General features: G+C 49.8%; 1 protein-coding gene across 1 annotated transcript in view; it reads left to right on the forward strand.

Annotated features, from left to right (window-relative positions):
- Positions 1–14,290, forward strand: part of ACTR2 (actin related protein 2) — a 516,258-nt gene that overhangs the window by 140,530 nt on the left and 361,438 nt on the right. The window lies entirely within an intron of this gene.

The raw sequence follows: 14,290 nt of genomic DNA on the forward strand, positions 1-14,290 counted from the left end.
TGCTCTGATGGAACAAAGGCTTTGTACAGCACTGCCATTATTGTATATTGATCCAGAGTATCTGCAGGGTCTATCCATTTCACTAGTGTACTACTTTCAAAATGGGTTTTCATGTGTCCCATCGTGCTGCTTTTCTGCTTTTGGACCACCTAGCCCAGTAATAAGGATAGTCTCCTGGTAAGGTGCGAAGAAGAGGGATCTTCAGGTATCCCTTCTCCACCACCATTTGTGTATGTTCTTCAAATAACTCTTTTTGAACAACCACCTGTAAAGCCTTGCTAGTCTGAGGAACATATTGGTAACCAGCAAAAAGGCTCAGTATTAAGAGAAGAATATTACTGAAGCACCTGGGGATGTAAAACATTCAATAGCCAACCAGTAGAATAGGAGCCATTGCTAATGGGTGAGGGCTTTCCCCACCAGATAAATAATCTCACCAAGAGTAACCGGGCACATGGGGATCCCACCTGCTGCAGCACCCAATGGAAGTGTCACTCACAGCATGAGGAGGGAGAAAAAATTCTGTTTAGCAAACTTACTTTCACTTACAAACTTCATGTTGAATTCCTGTACTCTACAGTCTTCAGTGCTTTTGAAAGCAGTTTTTCAATGCTTGGGAAGAAAGCATATGAGAAGTAGGAGACCCAGTTTCTAGACCACTGGCTCAGATTTTTTGCTTGGAAAATGGGCCTTGGTTTTCCTAACTGGAAAACCGAAAAACTACTAGGTCTTTGAGGTCTGCCCATAAACAATGCCTCTTGGACCTGTAACAACAAAAGTATGAAGACGTGCTTTAATAACAGAGATGCTAAACAGTATTACCATAGGTTGCATGGTACAACACACTATAATATTTAAAATATAAAGAACTAAAGTCTGTTGAGTTGATATACTACATCTGAGATTCGTAATCTGAGCAGCAAATGTATTCAGGTCTGCTGACAGATACCGCAGAAGAGACGCACAAGGCGAAGAACATGTAGGCTTTCTAGTGAGGTTAATCTGCATTTATATAGCACATTTCACTTAATGATCTAGCAGAGAACTCTCACAACCCTCCTGTGGGATAAGAACACAACCATATGTCTTTTTAATTGATGGGTAACATGGACTTCATCAAGAAAAAAGAGTTGAAGGTCAAAGAGGGTGAATGTCAAAGCTAGACAACTTACCCCACTACCCACCTTTTGTAACTCTCATCTCAAGAAGCGGAAAGCAGACATGGATGCACTGTTAATCAGAAGGTTACACTGCAAGCCTTTTCAAAGCGGTTATCATGAATAGTAACTACCAGTTGTGTAGCACAGCTTGTGACAAAGGTAGACAAGCTCTGCCTCCTGAGCCAAGAACTGATATCCCAAGGATAGGATGTCCAACAGCACCCTGCACACATACATGGGTGACAGGCAAGCCCAGACAGACTTCTTCATGCATGCACAACCAGAGCATGGATGCGCTCCTACGGTCAGAGCTAGGATCTTGGGTCCTGGCTCCCATTTATTTTGCTGCTTCCTACAATATGAGTGGGACAATCCCCCAAACTGTGTGTACCTTTCGAGGCAAAACCCTTTATTAAAAACACTCTAAGATCTTCAATTAACTCATGGCCACACCATGCCACAAAACTCTATACACTCATGGAGTGTCTGTCTTTTCATCCTCAGAGGGAAAAATGCTCTCTCGTGAGCCATGAGAAGCACTCCTGAAATACCAGGGGTGTTCTTTAAAGCAATTGTTTTCAACTTGTGTCCAGTAGACCTGTGGTGTCCATGGCCTACATTTAATGGGTCCATTAAAGCAAAGAAAACCAAACTTTTATCAGTAGGTTTCAATTTACCATCAGGGAGGATGAACAGCCCCCCAAATATTTTCAGTTCACAAATCAAGAAAGCTTGAAAATCACCACTTCAGAATTTCACAGCAAAATTTCCATTCAACCTCCCCTTCTCTGGGTAACAAGATATGACAGGACCATGATCCAAGGTGGCATGGCTGCAGGCATAAAAAAGTTTTCTCACTCAAGTTATTAACCAAATGAATAACCTGAATGACTCTCACTTCGAAGTGAGTCTCTCGGGGCTCAAAGAAGAAGCAGCTACGCAGTTGGAAGTCCAATTTTGTGTCTTCCCTTGGGAAGCATTTTCCTGTAAAAATAAACAATAGTGGCTACTGAATCAACATCATTAACATCCTTGCTGTACCACCCTTTATCCACTTTCAGAACTCTGTTACAGGGGAAAAAAGTTAAATGCTGCAGATCTACAATATTAAAATGTTGACTGCATAGTTCCATAGGATAAGGTACCCCTATATTGCATCCATGTGTGTGCATGCAAGGATGTGTTCTTTGCAACTACACTGGCTCACAGTGACCAAACTTGACTGAAAGGCTCAAAAATTCTTAAGTACCCAAAAGTTTTGGGAAAACAACAAAGCTGAGGAGCCAGACTCCACTAGTGCCCTTGGTGAGGGAAAGGCCACAGTGGTACCCCATGATTTCACCATCAAAGGCCAACATCAGAGAACACTGGACTAGCCTTTAGACACACAACAGGAGGAAACCAGCCTTCGCTGGCTTCACAGCTTGTGACGATTTGCTACTCTCCCTGCAGTGTCGCTGTGCCTTCATCACACTTGGTATATGGGCTGTCCTGATTAGGTGAGGATGGGTTTGTTCTCTGCTTCTTCATCTCCACCTGCAGTACAGGCTTGGGAGACTCTTGCCTTGCTTTGCCACTGACCTGCTAAGCCACTTTCCCTCTCAGCAACTCCGTTTCCTCATCTTTGAAATGAGGATTATGACCTCTGTGAGACACTTTGATGTCCACAGATGAAGTGTGCTGTGGCACATATAAGCATTCTCTCTATTTTAAATGCTAGGTAGTATATCATCATGTTTTTTTTTTCTTTTGTTTATTCACCTTTATTATTAAAAATGGAAATCAATGAACCACCCTAAAAAAAAAACAAACAAAACAAAACCAACAACAGAAAACACTTTGGATCAGCTGACTCTTTTGAAGTTAATTATGGGAGAGAAATCAATCTTGAAACAACGATGGCAAAGTGCAATGCTTAGGAACTGTAAGGCAGAATGTATTTGCTACCCCGTGGTTCACTGTTGCAATATTCCTGTTCTTTTCCTAAGTCGTCTACAAAACATGCTCCAAAATAAATTATTTAGCTCTGAACTGCTGCAATGCACAGCAGGATGCCTGTCAGAGCAAAGTGTCACTAATAGAAGATACCTACTATGATCCAGGCGGGAAGAGGAGTTCAGACTGCAACAAGTCCTAGGTGAGGATACTGTGCCTGAAACCAACGTACACAGGCACGGAATCCCTACCTTGATCAGCCACCCAGAGCAGTTTCCATCTGACTATTTCTTCTCAGGAATGGCCTCATTCCCTGCCTGAGCAGATGTGCTGAATGAACTGGGGTCTTCTGAAGACACTGTTGGAGGATGAAGGGCAGTTGTCAGTCTTACGCTGTACCGGCAGATGTTTTGTACTCAGTCAGATGATCACACTGCTCCTAATGTACCTAAACCAGCACATCATTTTGAAACAACCAGTGATGTCCAGCAAATCCACAGAAGCACTGCTCTGCCCACATATGACTGAGTGCAGAAGTTGCTCTGCATATAACTTCAACTGCTGCAGGTGACAATTAAAATGTAAAGACGTGATTCCCGTGTTCCAGTTTCCATTTGCAGAAAGCACTGTAAAAACAGAAGTATTAAGGCAGCTCTTTCAACTTAGAGATGAAGAATACTTACTGTGGAGATTCTGAAAATAGTGAACAGCCCTCATCATCTCCTGCAGACCATGCAAAGAAACAGGAAGCACCTTCTGGACTGACTAGTGTCAAGTTTTGTTTAGATCTCTCAAACTCACAGAACAACATACTCTATAAATTCAATATAATTTCATCAGCTCATTAGGAAAACAAACAAACAAACAAACAAACGGCTCAATCCCCTTTGCACAGATCACTCTAAAATGTGAATAAACTCATTCACTACTTAACTAATGACACTTTGAACTCAAGTTCTAGAATTCAAATTTGGCAATCTGTAACTCATAAATTGTAAAATAAGGAGCAAAACAGTTATCTACTAGGAAGGTGAGAGTGCTCATCCTTCCTCCTCTGTTACGGTGTGGGCATCCCCTGGATCACACCAGGATGCAAAAAAGCCTCAGCATCCAGCTGCTGTTGGAGCTGCTTCAAAAGCTTTTTGGGTGAGCTGATGCCTTTCTACCACCCAGCGTGGAAGTGAATCTCTCCCATTGCCAGGAGTTCGGGGGGGTCTGAGGAAACTGCCTGACAATCGGTGCACAAGGAGGATGGCTGCAGGGGACGGCAAGCTGCAGGGGAGGGCAGTTGCCTAAGGACCTTTAGCCCTGCCTGGTCTCTGTGCCTTGCCTACATCTCACCCTTGCTCTGTCCACATGGCACTGCTCCTAGGAGATACCCAAAACTCACCAGGACATGGGCCTGGGCAACCTGCTCGAGCAGATGTTGGACTAGATGACGTCCCCGGGTCCCCTCCAGCCCCCACCCTCCTGTGTGACTCTGCTTTGCTTTCACTCCTAAAGCACCTCAGCTCAGCCCTGGTGCCCACTGGAAAGCGTGCTGGCACAAGGGACGATCCTAAACTCCTCCCTGAGGATTCACCACAAAACAACCTCTCCCCACTCCACAAGATCACATGGCAGACACAGTCAGAAGAGAGAAAAGATAATTTTATTGGGGACACCAGGTGCAGGGCCCCATGAGGCACAGCAGGTCAGCTGGGGAAAATGAGTAGGCACCTACAACGACAGAGTCAGAAAGTCCTGAGAAATCCACCAAGGCAGGAAGAGGCAGAATTTTGTTATCCTCAATTTTGGGGAACACCATTTGCCAGAAATTCTTCCTAGCCCAGAAGAGAAAGCTAGTGCTGGTATTGCCTACACAATGGCTCTGTCGCCTTATCCTTATCCTTATGGGTGATGCCCTTAGAGATCTGTGCATGTGCCAAGATGCACAGTGCCCCTGTGCCACGCAGCAGGGCTCCATTGGGAGCCCCTAGGGAGCTGCCATGGAGGCCTTTCCAAACCCTGCGCAGCACCATCCCTCACCGCCCTTTGCCAGCAAGTTGCACTGACTTAGAGCATTGTGGAGAGTTGGGAAAAATGGGCAGCAGGGCCTGCTACACACCTGGGATTCTGGACCTGCTGCACCCTCCTGCATCTTTTCACTGCTCCGTTGCCCAGAACTTCTTCTCTCTTCCTCCTCTTCTTTTCTGCATGGCTTTCACTCTCCTCTCCCCAGGCATCTTTTCTCTTTCAGTTTCTTCTGTTTCCCTTGTCCCAGGGAGATCCTGCAAACCTTTCATTCCTACAGTGCTATTCATTAGGGAAAGCCATGATACACTGGAGTCAGTACTCATTTTAACCACAGCAAGCCCATTTTACCTTCTCTCTTCCAAAAGGCTTGCCAGTTCTCCTGGGCACCCCAAGGAGCCTGCCGTGCTCTCAAGGGTGGAGGGAGTCAAAGCTGGAGGTGCCTTCATCGGAAATATTGGAGTTGGCAGGTGGCAAGAGATGACCTGAAGCGATAAGTGACCACTTGCCAAATTGCTACCTTAGCTTTCCAGAGGAGCTCCCTCCTCTCCAGAGGAGGTTCACCCCAAATAGACTTGATGAAGTTCTGACAAAGTAGGACCTGAGCAAAACCCTTCGGCAGTTGCCAGCTACTCCCCTCTGTCTTTTTTGTAGCTTTTTTGTGGCCACTGTGTTTGAATAAGCACATGCCTAGTGCATTTAAGAAACAGTCTTGCCAGTTTTCCTTCCTGTGTATCGTCCCGGCCGGCCAGAGGAATACCACAGGCACACAGAAGCTCCACTGCCAGGCACAGGCATAGGCACAGCAGCCACTTGGCCTCGTCACAAACTCCCCTCCTACACCAGACACGCTGCCAGAGTTTGGGACCTGGCACACCTCTCCCATTTCAGCCTCCAGCACCATATCTCCTCCAGCTGCGAGGGCAAACGAAGGGGTGTGTGTGTGGGTGTGGGTGTGTGCAGCAAGGCTTCTGCCTGATGCTCAGTGTCTGCTTCGGCTGCAGGAATACTTGGCTATTCCAAACACACATCTAGAAAGAAAAACCATGTGCAGCAAAGCAGCTTCTTGGAAGTAAAAATCACCTCAAGCAAAACCCACCCGAAGACCTACATCACTTCTCTTTTCAGCCCTCTGATGCCCTCTCTGCAGGCTTCAGCTCATCTTGCCAAGCAAAGGGCTCATGCCCCGAGAGGCAGTGGCCAAACAGAGGCCACGGGACAAACAACGCTGAGAGGACAACACTCAATGCCCAGCCCCGCCAGAAATGATGCTGAGGCTTCTGGCATCCCTAGCCCAACCTGTGATAACCCTCAGTCCCTCCTCTTATCTCTGGATCTCTCCACAGGGGCTGGAAACCCTTCGGCTCGTAGACAGAACAGTCACTCATCTTCCCCCCAAAGAGTTCCCTACAGCTCTCCACCAGAAACTCCACCAGCACCTTCACTGCACACATCAAGCCCTTGCTCTCAAGGCAGCTGCCAGGAACAGACCAGCAGCATTTGCTCAAGGGAGGAGGCATCCCGAGACCTTGGAGCAGCCAAGCTCTGATGGGCTGGGAAGGCTGCAGCCAGCTGCTTGATACACCTTCTCAGTGACCTCCAGCATGGCCTCCAGCATGAGCAGTTCCTCGTTGGGTGGGCTCAGCAGGTTCGGCCCAACGCAGATGGCCAGGTTGCTGCAGCTTATCCTGCTGGTGACTGCACTGTGGCCAATGTGCTGCAGGAGGGACAGCAGCCACTTCAGGAGGAGGAGGTTGGCTGCAGGCAACTTGTCAGCCACCCTGAGGGAACAGAAACACAAGGTTAATCAAGCAGGTGTTGCCCACAGCCATGCCCCAGCCTTGCCCAAGGCAGGGGGGAGCCAGAGGCTGTGTTGTGCGGTTTTGCGGGGGCTCTCAGCCAGCGGTCAGGGCTCCTGCTCAATAGACAGGCTGCTGCCCACACTTATGCTTTCAGCCCTGGGAGCTTCTCCTCCTGTGCCCAGGGAAGGTACAGGGAGGGAACTGGGTAAGCCTCAGGCCACCTCTTCTCTCATCAGGCAGCTCTGCCCAAGAGCTGCCTGCAGCCGTGAGGACACCTCTCCCCAGCTGAGGAGCTGTGTTCCCCTATCTGGCTATGCCTGTAGCATCCCCCCTGGCTTACCCCAGCAGTGTGCCCACCCACAGCTCCTTGAGCTCCCGGGAGCTGTAGAAAGAGAGGAGAAAGGGCATCAGGCCCAACTACTCACCAGCCCCTAGGCAGACGTGGGCACCTGCACAGCCCTGCCCCGTGGGGAAGGACAGAGGCACTGCCCAAGCCCTGGCTCCCGCTGTCCTGCCACAGCAGCTGCTTTTGCACTTCTTCCCTTTTGGGAAGCAAAACGTCACCAGGGGATGCAGGACATGGAAGTGCCCCCACCCCTCCCTGCCGGTGTGCTGCCTGGTCTCTGCCCATGCTCTGCATGGAGGCCAGAGGCCATTCACACCATGACGTGGGCATGCTTGGGAACCTCTCCTGCCTAGCCATGGCACATAGCACCACAACTCACCCAAAATCGGCAATGCAGGAGCCGGTAGGTCAGATGAACACAAGGGAGGTCCTGTCCTCATTGCCATTGCTGCCTTCTGCCTCTTCTTCTTTCTTCCCTGCTGCCTCCTTCCTGCTGCTCAGCACCCACAGCTGGTCCAGGGCCAGGCAGAACTGTGGGTGCACGGTGGTGCCATGCCTGCAGATAGGAGAGGCAGGTACTGAGCTGGAAGAGGCCTCTTTGGGGTCCCCCTGGGCAAAGCCCTGTCCACCACCTGCCCTTGCTGCAGACTTTGGTGCATCCAGCAGCAAGGGCCTGGGGCTGGTGTCAGGCTGTCCCTGCCCTGGTCCCAGGGCCAGGCATGGGGGAAAGGCAGCTGGGCTCTCAGGGTCTTACTGCAACTTGGCGCCACCACTTCCTCCTGGAGGAGAAGGCGCCTCTCACTCCTCTTGCGGCCCCGGGTCAGCTGCACGTCTGCGCTCAGCACTGCCTCAGCATCGCTGAGAGCCTCCCTGCAGAGCAGAGAGTGGCAGGCATAAGGAAGGCTGCTGCTGCAGGGCCCACCTGTGCCCGTGTGTCACTGAGCCACAGGGAGGGCCCACCTGGAGCTGCAGAAGCAGTTGGCCTGGCCCATCCTGCCCGGGACAGGAGGGCCCTTGCCATGCACCAAGGACGCAGCCCAAACGGCAACAGCAATGATCGGAAGTGGGGTGCTGGTGCTGCTGCAGGTGCTAGTGCCATGGCAGTGCTGCTCAGCCAGACCCTGCTTCCTCCCAGCGCTGCTCCAGGCCAGCACAGCTCCATTCTGCTGTCTCTGGTTTCCAACCCCAATGGAAACTTGAGGGGGAGAGGGAGCCATGGAGGGGGCCCTGGCCTGGGGGTTCTCTCCAGTATGCCCATGTCTCTCTTGCACTGGGGAGGCCAGAGCAGGGCAGAGGGGAAGGACCACCTCCCTCTACCTGCTGGCAGTGCCCCTTGCCTCAGGCTTTACTGCTGGTTCCTTGCCTCCCACTCCACTTGGTGCCACTGGTCAGCACCCTCTGGGCCCAGCCACTCAGCCACATTTCCATCCACTGCACTGCACATCAGTCCACATCATGGTTGCTGTCTTCCAGTCCTCAGGCACATCTCCCTTTTGCAGTGGCCTCACAGGCCCACCTGCCTTCTCCCTCAGCACTTGAGGGTGCATCCCAGCAGGGACTTGCGCATCTCCATTTTGCTTAAGTGTTCTCTCATCTCCTTTTCTTCCACCGCATCCTGCCAGAGCCTCTTGCACTAAGGGTACCTCTTCTTTGCCCCAGCCTTTCCTCCAGCTCTCCAGGGCCTGGCATGTCTGAAGGCTGGTCTTGCCAGGAACATCATCCTCCAGGATTGGCAGAATCTAGTCCAGCCTTAAGCACAAGCATAACCTAGTGAAGTTTAAGTGATTTTTAAGATGGAGCCAAATAATTCCCTAAAAATGTTACCGTATGTTGAGTTCTTTTGGCAATGGGGTTCTGGACATGCTACTGTTTTCTCTACCTTGTTCTGTGCTCTGTCCTGCCTTACAGCTATGAAGAGCTATGGTCTTCACTTCTCTGTCAGCAGTTTAGTGGGCAAGCAGTGGCTGGGGTTTCCAATCAGCAGCAATGTGGTGTTGCCACTTGCTTAGCAAGGAGGTACCTAAGCTGCTGTGTCTCAGTTGGGGGTGTTTGTGGCTTTCCTTGGATTCCCCATGCCTGTGCCTCAGGCATTCACAGTCCGTTGCACCCTGTGTCTACAGGTCTCCCTGGCCCACTCTGATGAGGATTACCAGTACATCTTTTCTCTTTCCAAAATCGGAAGGCCACCTCTTGTTAGGGGACAGGGAGAAAGAGAATAAACAGCAGTGACTAATAATTTTAAATGTACATTGAATGAAGACCTTTTGACATGCTGATACTTATAAGCCCTTTAGCAGTCTTCCACATCCTCTGGTAGATGTGATGCAGGCATGATGTACGATGGTCATGAATCTCCATCTTTCAAATCATGAGGTTAGACTGAAAATCACAGTATTTTTAAATATATATGTGGAACGGTCCTTTTTATTTGCCACTAGATTTCAGTTGTTATGAAAGTAGCCAAATTCTCAAATTGCTAGAAACTGCCTCTTTTAAAAAAAAAAAAATCTTGAATAAAATAAAAGCCAGGTATTTGTGAAGTGACGAAGACCTCAAAATTGAAACTGAAAGACAAAAGAACCAACATTACGAGGTTCACAATAAAGTTGTTGAGATATAATACCAAAGAAGTCCCAAATAAGACACAGCAGGAACGACCAGCCTCTGATGCATTTGGACATTGACTGTAAGAAGGACTGGAGAGCTAAAATATCCTGAATGTGAATAGCCTTCAACAAGCAAATAATGCCTTATCTGCCATGCCTTTATGTACATTGCCCTTGGTTCCTGGTGCAGACTCCAGTAAATAATCTGCAAGACAAATATTTCTGATATGCACATGCTCTGCACCAGACATGCAGCAGTTCTATGTGTGACCAAATGACTCATTCACCAGGACCACCTCCTTAAACACCATTTTACACAATGTCTGTTACTGAGAGCTCCAGAAAACTGACTTCTCCACTGGATTCATGCACAGCCAGAGCTTGAATCCCTAAGGGCAAGACTCAGACCGGAATAATTCAGGGGGCAACAAGAAGCAACGAAGCCACATGAAATAAATGTCAAGAGGGAGGTGCTGCTCCTGGCCCTGGATTCCCACCTCCATCCACAAAGACGCGACAGCACTAGCCTGTGAAAGCACACAGGTGTGGTAAACATCCTTCCCGCACTGTCCGTACCAATAAGTGTCATTTGTCTTTCCCACGGGTGAGCATGGGAGGGCAAGCTTATGAACATTTCCAAAGGCACATGGCACACTGCACTTTAGACCCGGTACGCAGTGCCAGGGGAATCTGTTTCTGGGACACTTTGAAGCCACATGGCAAGAGGGCAAGCACAACATCTCCCAGTCTACTCTCCGGTCTGTTGCGACACATCGTCAGCACTAACCTCTCCCAAGCCCTGCCTTTGGCACCCAGGGCAAATTTATGCAAGGTTGGGTTTGGTGTCCCAGACCTCTGCATGAAGATTTGCAGTGGCAAAGCTACAAAGGTCAAAAAAACCCCACCCAACCCAAATAATTGTTTATCAGCACTGCAGCTTTACCACCATAATTCTGAAAAGGAGGAATTCCTCTGAACTATTATATATACACTTGGCTCCAACCACTGAATCAAACTTATTCACAGACTTTCTCCTTTATTGTGTCACTCAGCTTTTTCCAAGTCTTACAAAAACCAGGACTTCGGTGCCTTGCCACCCAGAAACCAAAGGAAGCTTCCATGAAACTAGCAAACACCTCCCATCTTCCCACCAACGTCATTAAAAAAGCAAAACAAACCAGAAAGGTTGTACAAGTCAGCCTATAAACCCAGGCGTGAGGACAGCAATGTCAGTGGTAATGGGGCAAGAAAGGCAGGGTAATTATACCACACCAAAATTGCGATCGTGCTGCATTCCTTTCCAATGAAGGCCAGCTAACAATTAGATACACCTTTTTAAATCATCAAAGGGAGAGGCTGCAAGATACAAGGTGTTGGGATTAAGATGAAGTTCTGGGTTTGCCAGTTCTCAGCAATGGCTTTGGTGGCTGGGCTGGGCATGTCATTAACTGTTCCCAAACGGTGTTCATACCATGCCGCTTCTTTTTAATCTTCATACAATTCTCAGTATTTCAAGAGTCCAAGGCTCCCACTGAGCAAAGGGCTGTACAAACCCAGAAACGGAGGAAAATACCTACCCACAAGGTTTTTGGTACTTGATCAATCAGTCAAGTTCAGTAACTTGTACCTCAGCATTATTTCAGTGGAGCACAAATATTTATCATGTTGCTCCATCTACTGCCAGAAGGTCTGCAAGCTATGGCCCTCAGGCATGAATCCTCAAGAGCTTCCCTACTGAGAAGGCTGGGAATGTATGGGGGCCATTTTGTGCAGATGATTTAACAGGGACTTCATGGGTGAGGGAACAGATTTGGCTCAGATCTCTCTTCTTCAGAACAAGTGCAGGAGCTTAGATGCCAGCACTCACCTTGCAGCCCCTTGCAGAGGAGAACCCACAGGGAACCTGGGTCTCAAGGAAGCTCCTCTGTGGGTGGGGAGGCACAGTGCCGCCTGGAAATGCAACCCTGCTCCACAGACTGCTGGGCAGCGCAGAGGTAGGTAGTCATCTTTTGCTGGTGAACACCTCCCTAGGAGAAACCACAGGAGCAGCCAGCATGCCAGCAGGACAGCGGCACACAGAGGCAAAGATCGGGCTCTGGCTGCCTCACCTTGTTTGTGGTGCAAACAGGGTTTTCATTGTCCTCCTGGCCTGTTACAGGGCAAGAGGAGAACATGTCACAGAAACAGCAAGACACAGATTGTCAGTGCCTTAAAAACACATGAACGTGTGTGTCCCCCCCATTATAACTTCATACTGCAGGTTGTTCCAGTCTGTGCTAGTTTTCAGAAAACACACCAAAAAAGGCAAACGCAAGGCAAAGCAGCTAGTCAAAAGGCCAAGTCTTGCTATCTAATTATTCTGAAATGCAAAAGTTCAATTAAAACCAGCTACCAAACAAAGACATAATGATGACCTCTCTCCTCACAGGAACTCATGCTTTGGCACAAAGGACTGGCTGGCCAGCCTGATCTTATATCCAGCAAATTTAATCTTATCCAATAAAGTGGCTCCCTGTACAGCAGAGGAAAAGATGATGTGTTCTGAAGAGCTCTTTAGGCATCATGTAACACTGCACCACTAAATAAAAATAAAAAACTTAGGGTGATTTCTGTTCTCTCTTAGGCCAACAGAATTAAAAAGTGTAATGCAGCTGGCATCAACACCGGTGAGGACTGAGGTGAGCAGCACACAGGAGCTGACAAAACCATCAAGCTTGCTCCAGTTCCTCTTTGCGGTGAACTTACAAACACACTCAATTCACCGCTCAACAGCCACTGTTTCTAATGTGTGATAGTTTTGTGCTAGTGCACTGTTTCCAAATCCAGTCTCCTGGCAGTATTTGAGGAAGGTGCTCTTCCACACAGTGACAGCTGACACACAATGTTTCAGCATGAAGAAAACGGTCCAGTGGTTTTCCCATACTGAGACCTGGGCCACAGGGATGCCTGCTCCCTTCATGTCCAGCTGTGCTGGTACAAATGAAGAAGCCATGACTCAGTAGGTGGCTTCCAGCAGAACTGTATGCACAAACATGAGCCTCTATGAGCCATCTCCAGTTGGGCATCCAGAGATGAAAACATCCCCAAATTAGTGGGCACTACAGAAAAAATAACCAGGTGTCTAAACACTTGCACAATCTTTACTTACTCTCAGTAGCTCTTGATTTCTCAAATAGCATCACCTACTGATTGCAAGTGTTTCCCAATGGACACACACTGTCATATTGAAACCCTAAATATTGCAGGGACTTAGCTTCTTCCATTCCACTTTACAAAACATGAGTAATTAATCCTCAGAGCACCTCAGAGGAGGAAGAACAGTGACATTCACCAACCCAGCCCAACATGCAGGTAAGAGGCATGAAAAGCTAAGTGACCCATGCAAGGTCCTGCTGAAAGCAGGCCAAGACCAGTCGCTGTGTCATGTTGCCAAAGGGATGTTCATACCACCAAATCCCAGCTCAGTAGTGACGAAGCCAGAAGAAAGCCTTCCTCAACTCCCCCCACCCCAGGACCCTAAACTCGTCAACAGGATCATTACAGCATGCTTGCTGGGACAAGTCACTCCTGCTGTGGTAAAGGTGAGGGATTCCTCGCATTGCACAGCAGCTGCAAGCAGGGCTGGTGGCCTCAGTCAGAGCTTTGCCACACTCTCAGACACCCACAGACACTGCCATCTTACATAACCACGGACACTGCATGTAAATAGGAGCTCCAGCTCTATAACGAGCCATCGACAGCCGACCGACTTATGCAATTACCGTGCCTCATTAAGAGGTTGGCGGGGAGGATTTCAAAGGAGCTGCGGCCTGACTTGGCCGAGAGGCTGCAGTTCACTCAGTAGCATGCTCGGTAGCTGCCGGCTGCCACAGGCCACGCCACCCTCAGGCGGGAGATGCGTCCCACCACTACGGCCGCTCGAGGGCTCGACCCCCGAAGGTCCACACCGTGGGGCAGGGCACACCAGGCGGCACGGAGGGGAGCGGGGTCACGGTTCATTGGGGGGGGGGGGGGGCTCAGCCATCTCTCCTCTGGAGAAGACGTCAGGCTCGGCCTCTTCGCCGGGGTGTCCAAGCTCAGAAATAAAGACGCTCCCTGAAATATGGGGCGCGGTGCTGTTGTGGCCCCTCTCCAATCACTCACCACGTGTAGCCCCAGGTGAGGGCTCCCCGGGCCCCCACCAGCTCGGAGGCCGGCCGCGGCCTCCGCGCTCAGGGCCAGGCCCCGCCGCGGGGCAGGCGGCGGAGCGGAGGAAGCGGCAGCAGCCCCCGCCCTGCCCGGCTCCCCCCTGGGGCCAGGGGCTGGGCTCCCCGCCGGGCGAGGCAGAGCCGGCCACCTCCTCTCCTCCTCCTCCTTTTCCTACTCCTCCTTCTCCTCGCCGTCCTACTTCTGCACCGGCTCCGCTCCGGCTCCGCCGCTGCCCCTCAG

This window comes from Phalacrocorax aristotelis, chromosome 3, assembly GCF_949628215.1.
Source record: "Phalacrocorax aristotelis chromosome 3, bGulAri2.1, whole genome shotgun sequence".
Taxonomy (NCBI): domain Eukaryota; kingdom Metazoa; phylum Chordata; class Aves; order Suliformes; family Phalacrocoracidae; genus Phalacrocorax; species Phalacrocorax aristotelis.